Here is a 17,161-nt window from a genome sequence, read left to right on the forward strand (position 1 = left end):
CAGACCTTCTGATGGTGTGCTTTCATCGCTCTCTGCTCTTCTGGTGGAAACAAGTGAGAAGAACTCGCTCTTCACCATGCTGCCTCTCACCTCTCCTTTCCTCTGCCGCCTCCTCATCCTTGTTCTTCTTCATGGTCTTCGTTCATTTAGGTGGTGTTGCCGCCCTCAGAGACCCCCAAAGGCAGCTTGCTTGTGATTCACTTCAGAGGAAGAGGGCTGCCATGTCAGGTTCTGGTGAGGCTCTCTTCCTGGCTTGCAGACAGGTGCCTTCTCACCAAGTCCTCATATGGCAGAGAGAGGCTCTTTGCTCTCTCTTCTTAGAAGGCTGCTAATGCTATCATGGGAGCTCAGCCCTCAAGACCTCTTGTAAACCTTATTACCTCCCAAAGGCCCAGTCTCCAAATAGCATCACATTGGGGGTTAAAGTTTGAACAAATGCATTCAGAGGGGACACAATTCAGTCCATAGTGATTAGTTAGGATAATTTCAGTTGTAAGTAACAAAAGACCCGACTCAAGGAGCTTAAACAATAAAAGGCATTTGTTGGCCCAGAGATTGGAGGCAAATTAGGGTGGGCCTCAGGAATAGTTGATCCAGAGCCTGAACCATGTCATCAAGGACTCTGATGTCCATAGCGTTGCCTTCAGACTAAGACTGTTAATTCTCTCAGCGTAGGTTGTCTGAGACTTTGTCCTTCCTAGCTCACCTCCAGTGGACATGTCTCATTAGTTGGAATTTAGGCATGAATCTATTCCCAAACCAATCATTGTGGCTGGTGTGATGGGTTTTACTGATCCACTTAAACGAACCAAAGTTCACTCCAAGAGCTGAAGGAAGATTCAACTCACCCAAACTCCACAGCTGCTTCATAATCTGAGAAAGAAAGGAGCAGAGATGATAGGAAGTGTCTATGTTGCCCACTATAATTTCCTCTTTAAAACTATCCACTTTGAACTGTTGACTGTTTATGGTACATGGCATGTTCTAAGTAAACAAGAACTATCGAACTGATCATCTGCTTGTTTATTATGAGCTATAGTGAACATCCTGGGAGGCAGTAATAGTGGGATGGACCCTACATAAAACATAAATGGGCGGCCGGCCTTGTAGCCGAGTGGTTAAGTTGGCGTGCTCTGCTTTGGTGGCCCAGGGTTTTGCCAGTTCAGATCCTGGGCGCGGACATGGCACCACTCATCAGGTCATGTTGAGGCGGCGTCCCACATGCCACAACTAAAATGTACAACTTTGTACTGGGGGCATTTGGGGAGAAAAAGCAATAAAAAAAAAAAAATAAATGGAAATGCTGTGAATACTGAACTCATGTTGTGGCGACACAAAGAAGTTCAAGAAAAGGACAAAAGTCCATGGCCCCCAAAACTGCATTTAGGGTTTCATTGGGTCCACATTTCATCTGCATCCACTCCCTCCTCCAGTCCTGAAAAGAGCCATCTTCATTCTTCTTCCATGTGGAAATTGGCATTGTTTCATGCCAGTCTGGTAGGATCTGAATTTTTATTTTATTTAAATCACTTTGCAAAAGGCTTTGGAGTATACATAGTTTAGAAGTGGGGAGTCCATTATGCTAAGTGAAATAAGCCAGTCACAAAAGACAGGTTATGATTCCACTATATGAGGTCCCTGAAGTAGTCAAATTCGTAGAGATAGAAAGAATGGTGGTTGCCCAGGGCTGGGGGAGGGACAAATGCGGAATTATTGTTTACTGGGCACAAAGTTTCAGTTTGCAAGATGAAGAGTTTGGAGATGCATGGTGGTGATGGTTGTACAACAATGTGAATGTGCTTAATATGACTGAACTGCACACTTAAAAATGGTTAAGATCGTAAATTTTATGTTGTGTGTGTTTTACCACGATTAAAAAGATGTTAGGAGTCGTATGTGGGATTTCCTTTTATTTACCTTACTTTCACCATCATTTTCTTTAAAAATCTCTTTTCTATTTCTATTATAAACATCTTACTTGAACAGTCAGCAAAATTTTTTCCCACCTCAGACACCTGGACTTTTTTTTTAAGGTCAAATTTAGACCTGCTTTGAGGTACTCCGGATTTTTTTTCTAGATTTACAACGTATTTTTTTCCTTTGAAAATGTTCCTTTCCATTTTTGCCCTCCCTAATAATGGAGTTCTTTCGCAGCTCCTTTTTCTTTCCCAAATGAACTAACTTTGGTTACCTTTAGTGGCTGTTAGCATTATCATCATCACACATTTTCTTGGGAGGGTGAGAATAGTGCAACCATATTTTCAGTAGGATTCAGCAAAAGCCAAATTCTACCACTTATGGGGACTACAGCCTGAGTGCTGCAACTTTCCCCAGACACTCAGCAGTCACCTGCTCTGCCAGGCCCTTTATGAACACAATTTCATTGGGTTGTCCCAGCTTCCCTGAGAGGTCTGTATATCACCACCAGTATACACGGGGACACTCAGAGGGGTTAAGTAACTGGTTCAAATCTCACAGTTGGTGTCCTTGGCTCCAAAACCTTGTAATGTCTTTCTTTCTATACTACCCTGCCTCCACTCAGTCTTTTCCTTCTACTCCAAGGCATTAGGACACCTCCATTCCTGACCTCCTGGAGCACTGACTGCCTTTTGTGGGGGATTGAAAAAGACTTCTGGGAAGAGCTGGTGCTGAGTCCTCTGTGGTAAGAGATGAGTCATCCCAGCTTTCCAACTCTCCTCCCACCTTCTCCCCTCTCCATCTACCCAGTTCCTCCTGGTTCCCCCAGTTCTCTGGCTGCCACCACCACACCTAACCCAAAGGGCACTTCAGTCCTCTCCTTGAGCCAGCCTGGGTGGAGACAAATCCCCTTCTTCCCTTTTTGAGTAGAAACAAGGAGAACACTCTTCAAAAGTAAAAGAACATTAATATGAATGTAAGATGAAACTGAACCACACTGCAAGCAGGAAAGACAAAAGCATAAGAGTAGATGTACTGACCGAAGGAGGATTGTCTTCATGATTTAACTGCAGTCCTTCCAGAGTGGCTGAGGGTTGACCTGACTGCAGTTCCATTCCCTTCTGCACATCCAAATCCCCTCATGGGGAAGGAGGCGGAACCCTGATTCCTTCATCCTTTCTTGGCCAACAATGGGTCTGGGGGCCAAATGGACCATTGTCCCAAGAGAAGGAACCCTCATCTCTCTCCAGCGTTAAAGTAACAGGACCAATTTCCATGCCTGGAACCTTGAGTCCTTCTCTCCCGTCAAGGGGTAAAGGAAACTAACATTGAGCACGTATTGTGAGGGGAACTTGACAGGAGTTTAATCCTCAAGGCCACTCCCACAAACAAGGTAATGTAAGAAAGAGTTAAGAATGTGTTCAAATTCCAGTAGTGCCTACCACTAGCTGGGAGACTGGGTAAGTCCTTCCAACCCTCCAAGTCCCACTTCTTTCCTCTGTAAGATATCAAGGAGGATCGAAGAGGTAAATGCACACAGCACCCAACCACTCCCAAAACGTTAGCTGTTATCAATGACCCTATGATCAGGTGTCAGTACTCCAGTTTCACAGATATGGCAGCCTTTGAACCCAGGTCTGCCATGGTCAAGGCCCATGTCCTTTCCATTTCCCCATTGCTGTGGCCCTCAAGTGAGCACTTGTTCTCGTGTTGTCTTACACCGTTACCAGGTAGTGCATTTGTGGAGACTGTAACAGCCCTAAGTAAACAACCGTTTGAACTGAATGCATGAATGCTCATGTTAGTAAAAGGAGAGGAAATGATTTTAATTTGAGACAGAAAAAGCACTTATACCAGAGGCTAATAGATTAATTCATTTAGACAGTCAGTTAGTTAATATTTACTGAGTACTCACAGGATACATGGCCCTATTCATATAGACTGTGCCATTTTGGATGCCTGGAGGGAGTGGGGAGGGCAAGGTGAGGGGACTGGCTGAACGGGGAAGTTAGCCTAAAAAAATTAAAAGTCTGAATTATAATTTTTAATATTTTATTATTTTCAGATAATTGTAATCCTCAAACTGGGCTAAAAAGTATTTATGGAGAAAGTGAAAATTGATTATATGACTTATAATAACCATATTAGCATTTGTGATGTGGAAACAGTTGCGTCCTCTTCTATCCTCAAATCCTAGTTACATGAATACTTTGTGTAGTCTCCCAAAGCTAGTGGTTTTAAATTCCAAATTAGCATAGAGTCTGAGGAAGGTTTTTATTGGACTGTTGCTACGGGCAGAAAGTACTTGAAAAGAAGACACCATGCCTTGGATTGGAGGACAAGATTCCAGAGAGCAAGATTTCGTGTCTTGAAGGAACTTTATGCTCCTTGACTCAGCCACTCGTTTGATTTAGGAAGGGAACAAACAGCACAGGTAGGAGCCCCAAAGATCAGGGGAATGCGCAGTTAGTTGGGGGTAACACCACCATTGCTGAGAAGGCTTGATGCAGTTAGGGTTGTGGATGGATTGGTGGAGATGGGGTAAGAGAGGGAGGAGCCAAAGGCCAAAGATCCCTCAGTGTGGGCATCTGCAGGTTCAGACAGGTAAGAGAACAGACAGGTTAAAGCAGGTTGGATCTCAGGTGACACAGCAAGAAAAGGCTCATGGGAGCAGGTCCAAGCGTGAATCCTCAAAACGAGTGATATAACAGGAGTGAGATGAATCTGGGGACCTCACTCCTCTCGCAGTCAATCTTGAGTCATCAAATAGATTCTGAAAAGGGACTTGCGAAGGCAATCTAGTAAGGTGCCTTCAAGCATATTTCAATCTCAATCTGAGTTGAGCTATCTTGGTAAATCATTTAATCTTTATGCTTCCACTTCCTCATCTGTGAAGTGGGAATGACAATAGTCCCTGCCTCATTGGGATGTTATGAGGATTAAATAACTTGATGAATGCCACGTGTTCAGCACTGTACCCAGCACCTAGGTACTCAAGACCAGGCAGTGGTGATTATTATTAAACTGTAGGGACCTAGGGCTATCACTTTGGATTTGTGAGCCCCTGAAGAGCAGGTTCTATGATTTTATCTTTAAGTACTTATCAAATTACTTAGTTCATCATCATTATGGTTGTTAATAAAATAACACTCAGCTATTTTGAAATATGGCTTCTGCTTCCAATGGTGATTAATACCTAATAACAAGCAACCTCTCTGTGGACCTGGAACCAACTCTTCCAGGTTTTTTCCACCAGAAAAAGAGATAACTGAACCATAGCAATACAGTTAAGCTGTCATGTGAGTCATCCCTGCTCCCAGGTCTATCCTTACATTATTCTCTGAACCTCAGATCCCAATAAAGAGACACCATAGAAAGAAAGAAGCAAGAAATACGAAAGCAGAGTAGAGAACTGTCGACTCAGAGGGTTGGAAGGCATTGAAGGTTTTCCGGATCAACCACCCCACAGTCAACCAAGAGTGGTAACAGTGATGTCGAGAAGGGAATGGGGATTAATAATTCCTTTCAGAAAGCTGAAGAAATTTAAATGATCTATCTCTTCAAAACAAATCTGCATTTTTAAAAAGCCTTCCTCTTGTTACCTCTTAGCCTTCACTCACTTCTCTATACCACTGCAGCTGCTCTTACTCAGCTTGTGGGGGAGGCTGAATAAAGGATTCCTCTGGAGCTACTGACATATGTTCAGCTGCCCCTTGCTATCACTGTCATATTCCCAGCTCTGACACCCCTGGTCTAGCAGCAGAATTACTAAGAGGGAACAGCTGGCACTACACCTGGGTCCTACTCACTAAGTTTGGCATTAGATCGCTCCAAAAATAAGATATTGCTCCAAAGATTAAGAGGATAAGAACAGGGGCAGGCCCAGTGGCGCAGCGGTTAAGTTCGTACGTTCCGCTTTGGTGGCCCAAGGTTCACTGTTTGGATCCCGGGTGTAGACATGGCACCACTTGGCAAGCCATGCTGTGGTAGGCGTCCCACATAGAAAGTAGAGGAAGATGGGCACGGATGTTAGCTCAGGGCCAGTCTTCCTCAGCAAAAAGAGGAGGATTGGCAGTAGTCAGCTCAGGGCTAATCTTCCTCAAAAAAAAAAAAAAAAAAAAGGCAGTGAGACAGAGGAGAAAACCCAATGAATTTATTTGGAAATTTATTTTTTTAATGTCATGTTAAAAATCTGCATATGTAAGAACACTCTCCTTTCTATTTACCTATTCACAACCCAACTAATGCTGTGTGGCATATTAACGGTATTCAACTTAGGTAAAGAAAAATCTCCCTCTGTGGGATGCACCTTTACAAGTGAAATGCTGGTGAAAATTTGGCTTAGACTTCACCAGTTCTTTAAAAAGGAAAAAAAAAGACTCATGCAAAGTCTTTAAGATTTACAATTTTTTTTTTAAAGATTTTATTTTTTTCCTTTTTCTCCCCAAAGCCCCCTGCTACATAGTTGCATATTCTTAGTTGTGGGTCCTTCTAGTTGTGGCATGTGGGACGCTGCCTCAGCGTGGTTTGATGAGCAGTGCCATGTCCGCACCCAGCATTCGAACTGACGAAACACTGGGCCGCCTGCAGCAGAGCGCGCAAACTTAACCACTCGGCCACTGGGCCAGCCCTAAGATTTATGATTTTTATTGTTTCTGCAAAGTCATGGGACCAAATCAATTATTTAACCATTTTCAAAAGATGCTTTGCTTCTAATTACAATGTTATCAGGGGATCAGTGTTACAGGATAGGCTGAGATCCCCGGGGGAATAGGATTCTGAGATCTCTGGCTAAGAATCTCTTTTGCAAAGAGGCAGCTATCATCTCCTGTGGATATTCTCACCAGATAACCTAGGTTAAATCATAATAGACTTCTTTTTTTTTTTAACCCTAATTTCTCTCTTAGAGTAAGCCATGTTACCATCTTTCTTTCTTTGCAATCCTTTCCTTTTTAAATGCTGTCTCTCTCTATCTCTCTTTCATTCAGAGTATAACCTTTTTTTTTAAAAGTCGCTTCATTTCCTAATTTTCTCTTCCTCTACAACTCTCTATATCCTGCCCTTTGCCCTTCTGTTCTTTCAATTATTTATCTCCTTTTCTGTCTTGTCATTCATCTTACTCTAACACTGCATATGAGTTTCTACTCACATTAAGGTCTATATCGTCAGCCCAAGATAACTCCATCTCTTCATAGGGAGGAAAAGCTAGAAAAAACCCAGAGCTCTGGGTTCTGGCCCTTCTCTTATTATGTGGCTCTGTTATTTCCCTAGAGCTTTCACTTCTTAGTCTCAGCATTGAAAAGAGAGAATGAACTAGGATACTGCTCAGTAACGCACTCCATGGATCACCGTTTGACTAAAGGCTTAGAAGGCACGTCACCACTCAAAGTGCAAGATGTTCCAGGCTGACATTACGCCATTGAAGTCCAGCCTCTGCGACTCTACTGCCCATAGGCATTGGGACGCTTTGTAATTCTTGATAGTGTTTGCTTTGGAATTACAGAGACTTTGTCAGAAAGGTTCTTCTAAGTCAATGCAGTCTATCTAACCGTCTGCATTCAGGGAAGGGGAAACTTAACCACTTCCCAAGGCAGCCCAATCCATTCCGTGGCCAAATAAGAAAGCTAAATTTTCAAAGAAAACATTCCTATGTTTGGTCATGGTGGTTGTTTGTTTAGCAAACTATCCTCCCGTGAATGATAGTTACTCTTAATTTTCAGTAGCCATAGGTCATTCTCTTTCCATCAAGGTCTTTGCAAGAGAAAAGGCTTTAAAGTTAGCAGAATACTGGATTATTTGTCTTTTTAAAATTTACAGATGTGGAGGTAAAAATGTGTTAGCAGTGCATGGATCCAACCTCATCGGCTTCATCATCATGTATAATAGCAATAGCTAACACTTCTATAGAATTACTATGTGCTAGGCATTATTCTAAGAATTTTGCATATATTAAATCAAGAGAATATGATTTCCCCAGACAGCTTTTCCTATTTGCTTCCCTACAGGGGCCCAGAATATGATGGCACATCAACAAAAGAAGACTCTAGATGTCTTCTAGTCCAATCCTCAACTACCCAGAAAAGTCCCAGAGAGGTTATGTGCCTATGTTAGGTCACACAGCTGTTAGTGGTAGAGTAGGATCTCAAATGTCTTAATAACAACAAGCTCATCGTTCATAGCTAGGATCAAGTAAGGTATTATAGGAACCTGAGATTCTTTTTCATAAGAATCTGCCTCGTTTTGCTCTACATGTAGCTAATACTCTGCACAAGGTGCCAGAATCACTTTTCTATTTTTCCTACCTTTTTATCTTTTAAAATAAGTTTGTCTTTGAATTTATTTTCAGGCACTTATATTATCTCTCTTTCCATATCCCAGTCTATTTAAAAACTTTTTTAATGTAGCCAAGTGAATTTCTCTCCAAGTTAGAGTGAGATTTCTGGATCAGGAACGAAACAATCATTTCAACTTCTCTGCCATTGACTCTCCTATCAGAACAACTGACAAACGCAGTTCAGTTGACCTATTCAAGATCTGTCAGGTCTTTCTCCTGTGCGGCTTGTGGTGAAGGATGTCAGGTGCAGTGGGAGAACAGGTGACAGGGAGAGGGAACCCTGTGTAGAACAAGAAGATGCACAGCCTCTTAGCTGGGCTGCGTGTTGAACAGAATGCCTCGCTAACCGGAATGAGGGAGCTGGCTTCCTGGCTGTTTGCTTCCATCCAAATTCACCTGAACTCTGCTCCTGTGACAGCCCAGGAGCGCAATATGGAAACTCCTGCCCAATTCTGGTTGAGAACATTTCTTCCCAAGAACTTCTGTCTGTGCTCCATCCACATTTGGAACCAGATCTGGCAACATCGGTAGAGGGAAAGACGTTCGTCCTCTCAGTACACGGCAATATGCTATGTCAGCAGCTGTTCTTTTCAATAGGAGTTTGGTGCATCATGTGTGGGCTACCTCGAACATTTTAAAATCATATTTGCCTTCAAACAATGGCAGCTTTATAAACAGTATGGACATGCACAGATGAGTCAAATTCAATTTATAACGATGCTAAGGCAATTCCAAAACTATTTTATTGTATAAAATATTGTTCAGAATTTGTTTATTGGGTTCAAGCTTCTTCTATTTATTTATTTTTTTCAAGTGTTCTTTGAATTCTTTTTTTTTTTGCTGGGAAAGATTCACTGTCAGCTGACATCAGTTGCCAATCTTCCTCTCTCTCTTTATTTTTTTTGGTGAGGAAGACTGGCCCTGAGCTAACGTCTGTGCCAATCTTCCTCTATTTTGTATGTGGGATGCTGCCATAGCATGGCTTGATGAGCAGTGTGTAGTGGAACGTGCAAACTTAACCACTATGCCACTGGGCTGGCCCCTCTCTCTTTCTCTGTCTTTTTTTTCCCCCTCCCTAAAGCCCCAGTGCATAGTTGTATATTCTTGTAAGTTGTAAGTCCTTTTAGTTCTTCTATGTGAGCCAGCAGGGCAGCATGGCTATTGACAGATGAGTGATGTGGTTTCACTCCCAGGAATCAACCTCTGGCCACTGCAGTGTAGCACGCCAAACTTTAACTGCTAGGCCATCAGGGCTGGCTCAAGCTTCTTTTACTTTTAATACAGCTATTATTATAGCTGTATTTGTTGGGGGAAAAATACTGGAGATTTGTTGATTTTAGTTGGATTTTGGGCAAAAGTGTGTTTTCCCTAATTGTCTGAACTTTTCTCCACTTCTGGAGCTCTAACGATGGGATTTGTGTGGATGTTAGGGTCACACATACCTGGGGCTCAATCCTCACTCTACCCCTAACAGTTGTAGGAGCTTGTGTATGTGACTCTCCGAGTCTCTGCTTCCTTCCATGTGATAGCACTTACCTCACAAGCCAACGTGGGTTTCAAACAAGATATTTTAAAAGCACATGGAATAAGTTTGCATAGTGTTCTGTATATAGATGCTCACTAAGTGTTAGTTTCCTTCTTTCTCTGTGTGTATTTGTAGTGAAGAGGAGGAAAAGAGTTGATGAGTATGAATTGGAGGACCCATCCAGAAATAAAGGATCTGCAAACAATCAAACTACTAAAAAATCAAACACAAAACAGAGGAACAGAGGTGAGAAATAGAAAAAAGAAGTTTAGAAAAATGCTGTCAACAACAAATGTTCACTAAGCACCTCCTATTTATGTTTCAGTCCTCTACCAGGTAACCAATGTATGGGACTCAAGGATAGTTCTTGTCTTCCAAGAGCCTATAATACTTCTGAGGAGACAAGCTTTATTCCTTTGTAAAATAGATAAATAAAATGCAAAGGAGTTGTTACCCTTGGAGTTGAGTGGAGAGGGCAATCTCTTTATTTATGTATCTTTGGAGAGCAGACAGAAGCTCAGTGGTGCTGTCGGTGAGAGGCAAGAGCAGATGAGAAAATGACCAACGTTTTGAGTCTGATGACAAAGGTTTGGGGACATCTTAACAAGCGGAGGCTGTTGGTTTTGTTAAACCAGCAGCAGTGAAAAATGCTCTTAATATTCTTTGGAACAACAGAAAATCCCCAAACAAACCTAAACGGGGCCTGGTAGTCTCAATGCATTCATGCTAAGGGGGAGGGGTGGGCAGACAAGCTGAAGATGTCCAGTGCATACTCCTGGTTTCCTTATTCGGCCTGAGAGACACCGATACTCTTTGTCGAGTTACTTATCCAGATCCTCTTTAAGCTCCATTTCTTTCTTTTCCCAGCAGATCCCTGGAGAGATGCCCTTTCAACCCTCCATCTCTGCTAAATGCCTTTTGGATCCCAGCAGTGGAGCCCATTGGTTGGTTGGATAGTCAGAGCAGACTATTACTGACGCCTATTAAGGCTGACTGAAAGAATTCTAGCCAAATCTTACAGGTTAGAAGAGAAATGACAGCTCCTCCCAAAGGTATTTCCATGACAAAGCACAGCAACCATCCTACAAAGGGTTAATACTCCCCCCTCCCCTGCCCCCAACTTGCTACAGAGATCAGCTAATCTGATAATTACAGCAACAAACACAGTTTAGACAAACAAGACCTGACCCTGAGGGTTTGGAATGAAAACATTTACTCTCTCCCTCCCTAGAGAGATGGTGCCTGGAGCATACACACAGAGAGACACTGGGAAAATACCCTTGTGCTGGAGCGACAGGGTGAAAACATCTGTGTTCCTGAGCTGCTTAAGAAGATGAAGTTAACAGGGAGAAGGGATGGGGCGGGGGAGGTGGGAGGAGCAGGGAATGGTGCTGTCGATGGGCGTACATGTTTAGAGCAGATGGAAAATGTACCCATCCATAACTGGAGATGTAAGCCAATTGTAATTAAGTTTACAACGGAGGCAGAGGGAGAGGAGAGGTACAAAGGAGACTCAATGATGGAGAATTCCAGTGAAAAACCTGGAGATTAGCTAAAGGAGGAGAAACATCTTAAAACACCAAAGTGGGATTTACTCCTGAGAGCTAGAGGAGAAGGATATTCAGAGTAGTCCATGATTCTAACGAATTCACTATCCGCCTGCCAGGGGGTGAGGGTCACAGTCTCAGTTGGTTGGTCATCCTTCTTACCCCCAGGTTTGCTTCTAAGCCGAACAGCATGCCTTTCTCCCCGCCTACCTGCCTCAAAACCTGTCAAGCTACTTTTTTCCCCTTTTGCTTCTAAAATGCTGCTTCCTAGAAGATGCCTGCTGGGTTGCTTGAGCTGGAGATTCCGACCTTGGCTTGTTTTAACCTGGACTTCCAACAGTTTCTCCTTTCCCAATACCCTCAAGCTTTGCCCCAGGTACCCATGTCTTAGTGCCAAAAGTCATTTCTTTTTTATCCTTGGCTGATGGTGTGTCAGCTGGTAAACTCTCCTTGCCCTTTAGAACTCTCCAAATTATCTCCAGGCATCTGAATCCTTGGGGGATTTGCAGATCATATATATGGATGACACCATGCTAAGAGGAATAGCTACTGTGATTGATGAGAGGATCAAGCTTTAAAATGAATCCCATAAGCTGAAAGATGGTCTAAAATCAATACTGTCAGATGTGCCAGGAATAAATGTGAAACACTGCATTTGGGTCCAATAATCAATTGTACAAGTATACAATGGAAAGACTTACAGAACAACAGTTTATGAAAAAACAAAACAAAACATTTTTTGGTGACAACTGGTTCAATAAGACAAGAATGAACCTGTGTTCTTAACAAGGGAAAGGTAGGACTGAACAAATCTTTTTTATTGTTTTTGAGTATAATTGTCAGCTGATCAAGCACAGAGTTCCAGTAGGCTGTGCAGAACAATCTTGTTTTATTCGTTTCTGTTTTAATTTAATTTCAGTTTCAAATGCCCTATTGCAATCTATTCAGGGTCCACCTTGGCAATCATCAGTGGCTCCCGTAGCCTGTTCACCTGATTCCAGTAGCCTCTGTGTTTTGAATCTCACACAAGCCCACTTGGCTGCCGTGCTGCTGGCCTGTTGGAGAGTCCCCCACTTCCCAAGGAGAGATGCTTCTTTCCAAACAGGCCAGTCTTCTCACTGTTCCTCATACGCCCCACGGTCGTTGGTTCATTTGTTCATTTCTTCACAGATCCGTTGACCATCCACTATGTGGCAGGCACTATTCCAGGCACTGGGGCTTCAGTGGTGAGCAAGATAGGGTCCTTGCCCTCATCAAGCTTAGGCTCTCATGGGGGTAGGCAGACCCTAAAGAAACACTTGAAAAATGTCAGATAATAAAAAGGTATGAAAAGCTATTAGGTAGTTGAAAAGCCTTCCGGCTTCTGCTTAGACTTCTCAGAATGTTACCTCCTGCTTCCTAAACCGGCTCAAATTCCACCTTCCCCTCAGAGGCAGAGAACTCCTCCAAGCTCTCTCTGCCCTGGGGTTTGTGACACATAATTTAGCACTCAACTGCTCTCTAAGTGTTTCCCCCAATGCTAATTTTGCCTCCCAGCAGGCTACAGGAGCTGGCAAACTCTTTGAAGTTATAGGATGTGCCTTCAATTTAAACATATTCAGTCAATCTCTCCCTAGAATGCTCTTTAAAAGGAAATGAAAAGCATAGTTGAAACATGACTTGAAGTTTTTAAGCTGATTCCCAGATAACAAGAGAACTTCTTCCAGTGCCTCCGAAATCCTCTAGAAAAAGAATGCAAAGTTAGGACAATAGTTTGTTTATTTGTTGAACTTAACCTCCTCCAAAGAGTCCTAGACTCTGTAAGGAGATCTTTAAAGCAACAAACATACCTTAACCGCGTAGCAGCAAGATTAGAGCGAACAGCAGCAGGGAAACATCCAACAAGCTCAGAGGGAGGAAAGGAAAGGGCAGACAATGGCAAATCCAGAAAAATGATCAGCCCCAAATTGAGCCCAAATGACATTCTTTTGGGCCCCTCACACTCTGTACAATAAAAGCGGGCCAAGAAAAGCCAGAAACAATCCTAATGGCCATCAACAGAGGACTGGTCAAAGAAATGACAGCTTCATATGGTCGACTGGCACGCGGAAAGAGTAAGGTAGGTACAGCTATACACACTGACGGAGACAGATGGCCACCGCGTGGTTTCAAAAGCAAGTCTCAGAACAATACAGACAATAGGATCCTTTTCATTTAAAAACTATATTCATATGTGTGTAGAAAAATGTATGTAAGGATATACACTAAATTGTTAACAATGGTATTTCTGGGAATGGGGTTATAGGCAATGGGGTGGGGGAGACAGGCAGAGGAATTTAATAATTTATTTTTACTTTATAACTTCTAAACTGTTGTATATCCTGTACCTAATTATATACGTATTTTGAGAATGAGCATTTATTGCTTTAATAAAACAACAAATAGTCAACAAAAGCAGCCAGAGTTTTCATTAATTTCTTTTGGAGAAGACACACATGTTGTAAAGAACAAGGTCATTCCTAATGTCTGGTTTGCTCCTTGGAGAATTATGGATGCCCAGAGTGGTTCCTGGATTTGTATAGGTGTCCTTGTGCCACATGCCACATGGGAGGACTTCTGAAGAGAAATCCTAAGCATTCACCAATGGGCTGTGCACGGCTATGCCCTAGGAGGCGTTCTTAGAATGAGAGCAGATCCAAACCAAAGACAGGGCAGGGCACGGAAGCGGGGAGATGAGGGCTCAGCTGGAAGCGTGTTTCACGAGTTTGCTTCCTTAATGCAACTCAAGGATGCACTGAACAAATTCCTTGACACATTTTTGTGTTGTATAAATGAACCTCTGAAAAATACATATAATAAAATGTTTACATCAACGGTAATTTTAGGCTGTAAGGGAGAACAATATTTAAGAGGTGTTGAGGTCAAGAACGTGGCTTTGGAATAGAGACATGTGAATTCTAAGTTTGCCGCTTAATAGCTTTGTCATCTTGGGCAAATTATGTCACCTCTCCTACCTCTTCTGAGTCTCTTTTGGGGGCTCCTCCTTCTCTTTCCAACCCTAAAATGCTGATGTTCCCAAGGCTGCTGTCTGAGGCCCTCTTCTCCCTTCCTCCGGTAATATCCTCCCATGGCTTCAGTTACCTCATGCCCATGACATACAAGTCAATGGATCAGGCCGAATCTCTCCTAGCTCCGACTAACAACTTTTACTAGAGCCCCATTTCCCACACAGTAACATGCTTTACACGGTCCTTCAAAATCTGGTTCCAGTCTCACACTCCACACTGCCCTCTTCCCTCTCTGCTCCAGTCATACCAAACCACTTTTCATTTCTTTGACTAGGGGCCGGCCCGGTGGCACAGTGGTTAAGTGTGCATGTTCTGCTTCGGTGGCCCAGGGTTCGCCCGTTCGGATCCCGGGTGCAGACATGGCACCGCTTGGCAAGCCATGTTGTGGTAGGCGTCCCACATATCAAGTGGAGGAAGATGGGCACAGATGTTAGCTCAGGGCCAGTCTTCTTCAGCAAAAAGAGGAGGATTGGCAGCAGACGTTAGCTCAAGGCTGATTTTCCTAAAAAAAAAAAATCTCTGATCTCATTTCTTTGACAAACCATGTTATGTGCTCTCTTTACTCTGGGCCTTTACAACTACCGTCTCCTCAGCCTTGAGCCTCGTTTCTCCTTTTCTTTTCTTGCTAATTTGTACTAATTCTTTAGATCTCTGCTCACACCTCACTTTTTCTGAGAAACCCTCCTTGATTCTCCTGGTCTAGGTCTTGTGTCTTAGCAGCTGCCTCAGCGATTTCCTGTTATTGTGCTGTTCGCACTGCATTGAATGACTTGTTGACACATTTGGATTGCTCATTAGATCGTGAGCCCCATGAAAGCAAGGACTGTATTTGTCTTGTTTGTCACTGTATACTTAGAACAGAACCCCAATATTGACAGTTAATAGTCTTATAACAGATATTTGTTGAATAAAGCACTATTATCATTGATAAGATGGTTAAGAATTAGTCTCTGGGTTCAGATTTTAGCTCTACTACTTAACAGTTGTGCAACCTTTGGTGAGTAAATTAACTTGTTTGTGCCTCAGTTTTCTCAACTGTTACTCCATCTAAAATGCTTAGATGAGGGGCTGGCCCCGTGGCCGAGCAGTTAAGTTCGCACGCTCCGCTGCAGGCGGCCCAGTGTTTCATTGGTTCGAATCCTGGGTGCGGACATGGCACTGCTCATCAAACCACACTGAGGCAGCGTCCCACATGCCACAACTAGAAGAACCGACAACGAAGAATATACAACTGTGTACCGGGGGGCTTTGGGGAGAAAAAGGAAAAAATAAAATCTTTAAAAAAAAAAATGCTTAGATGAAATGAAAGACTAAATGAAATAATCTTTTTCATTACAAAGCAAGTACTCAATAGATATCAGCTATTTCAACGCTTGAAAAAATGCTGAGAGCAGTACCCGGCACATAATTAGAACTTAATAAGTATCAGTTATTACTCTCACTATAATTTTTTGTGATGATAAAAATAATCTCTAATTAGTTTAAAAAAATTTAGATTTTTGAGTGTAGATTTTCTTAAACCACAGCATGTTTGTACTTAGTAACTCAGGCAATCTGGTCGCTATTCCCTTTAGGAAAGTATTTGAATACTTGGGTGGAAAATTATTAGGGATGTTAAGAGAGCAAGGAAGGAGAACCAGTTGTGTTCAGTGTTAATAATGTTTTAGATTTCAGTTTTTACAATACAGTGGTTGGACTTTAAAAATAATATTATTTCTCTGATTGTTGCTTTTGTTCTAGATGTTAGTTCTCGATGTTTGGTGTGCATCTGCATCATCCTGTAGCTTGTCAAACTGCTGATGACCCGCCTCTCTCCCAGAGGTGGCCCTGAGATGGGCCTGGGTCCAGGCACTTTACCCAAGCTCCCTCAACATTTCTGACGTATACCGAGGTTTAAGAATGTGTGATCTAACAAAAGGCAGTTGGTTAAAATCAGCCACTACTCTGACCGTGTGGCAGCATGGGGCCCAGCAGGACTTGCCTTCTACAGGGGTCTCTGACATATTGGTCTCTGGTAGATGCCTCTGCTGCTGGGAGTGGCCTCTGGGACCCCAGGAGAATCCTAGAGACAAATGGCTCCACCTCTAAGGGGAACAGCTGTCACAACCTGCTCTGGTCTTGTTGGCCGATGAGGAGGAGAGGAGCTCTCCCTAAGAGGTGTGCTGGAGGCACCAGTAGCAGCCCTTGCTGGAGGCGCTGCCCGAGGTAGCAGCAGGTAGCTGCGATGCTTCTCAAAGTGGGGCCCCAGGATCATCTGCATCCGGAGTCCTAGAGAAACTTCGTTAAAATGCAGACTCGTTGGTCCTACTCCAGACCTACTGAATCAGGATGTTCATTTTAAATGAGCTTCGCAGATTTTTCTGAGGCATGTAAGCTCCAAGAACCACTAACAGAAAGTTGAGTTGAGATCCCAGTGTGTCCCCCGCTCTGCAGTCTGGAGTGGAGAGGTGTTTCTTTTGTTCTGTCACACTCCCCTTCCTGGTAATTTGGCAAAGATGGAGACCCAGACATTCCGCCTGGAACCTCAGATGAACTTCTCAGAGCTTAGATGGTCACCAGCCCTCAAAGATCAGGTAGAGAGTGTAACCTGAACAAAGATGTTTGTAAATCAAAGTGTAGCTTTCTTTGAGTTATTAGGTGTTATGCACTTTTCTGAGGTCGACTAGAGTGGGCATTTGGTTTTCAGGAAGTATCTGGTTAACATGGTTTTCTTTTGAGAGAAATCTCAATCGTGGTAGGTGGGCATTGTCTGGATTCCTCCCGTAGGGTCCTGTGAGGGTGACAGGCCTGT

The 17,161-nt window shown here is 43.1% G+C and overlaps 1 long non-coding RNA gene across 4 annotated transcripts in view; it reads left to right on the forward strand.

The window, feature by feature from the left end:
• LOC123283344 (uncharacterized) overlaps positions 1 to 14,947 on the forward strand; it is a 68,430-nt gene extending 53,483 nt beyond the window's left edge. For 2 of the 4 annotated variants that reach the window (XR_011494514.1, XR_011494511.1), the window contains exons 2-4: positions 2,563 to 2,662; positions 9,912 to 10,022; positions 10,647 to 14,947. This is a non-coding gene — a long non-coding RNA (uncharacterized lncRNA). The remainder of the gene's footprint in view (positions 1 to 2,562; positions 2,663 to 9,911; positions 10,023 to 10,646) is intronic. The other 2 variants (XR_011494512.1, XR_011494517.1) reach the window with 2 other exon arrangements.
• The last annotated feature ends 2,214 nt before the right edge of the window (positions 14,948 to 17,161 follow it).

This window comes from Equus asinus, chromosome 2 (genome assembly GCF_041296235.1).
Source record: "Equus asinus isolate D_3611 breed Donkey chromosome 2, EquAss-T2T_v2, whole genome shotgun sequence".
Taxonomy (NCBI): Eukaryota; Metazoa; Chordata; class Mammalia; order Perissodactyla; family Equidae; genus Equus; species Equus asinus.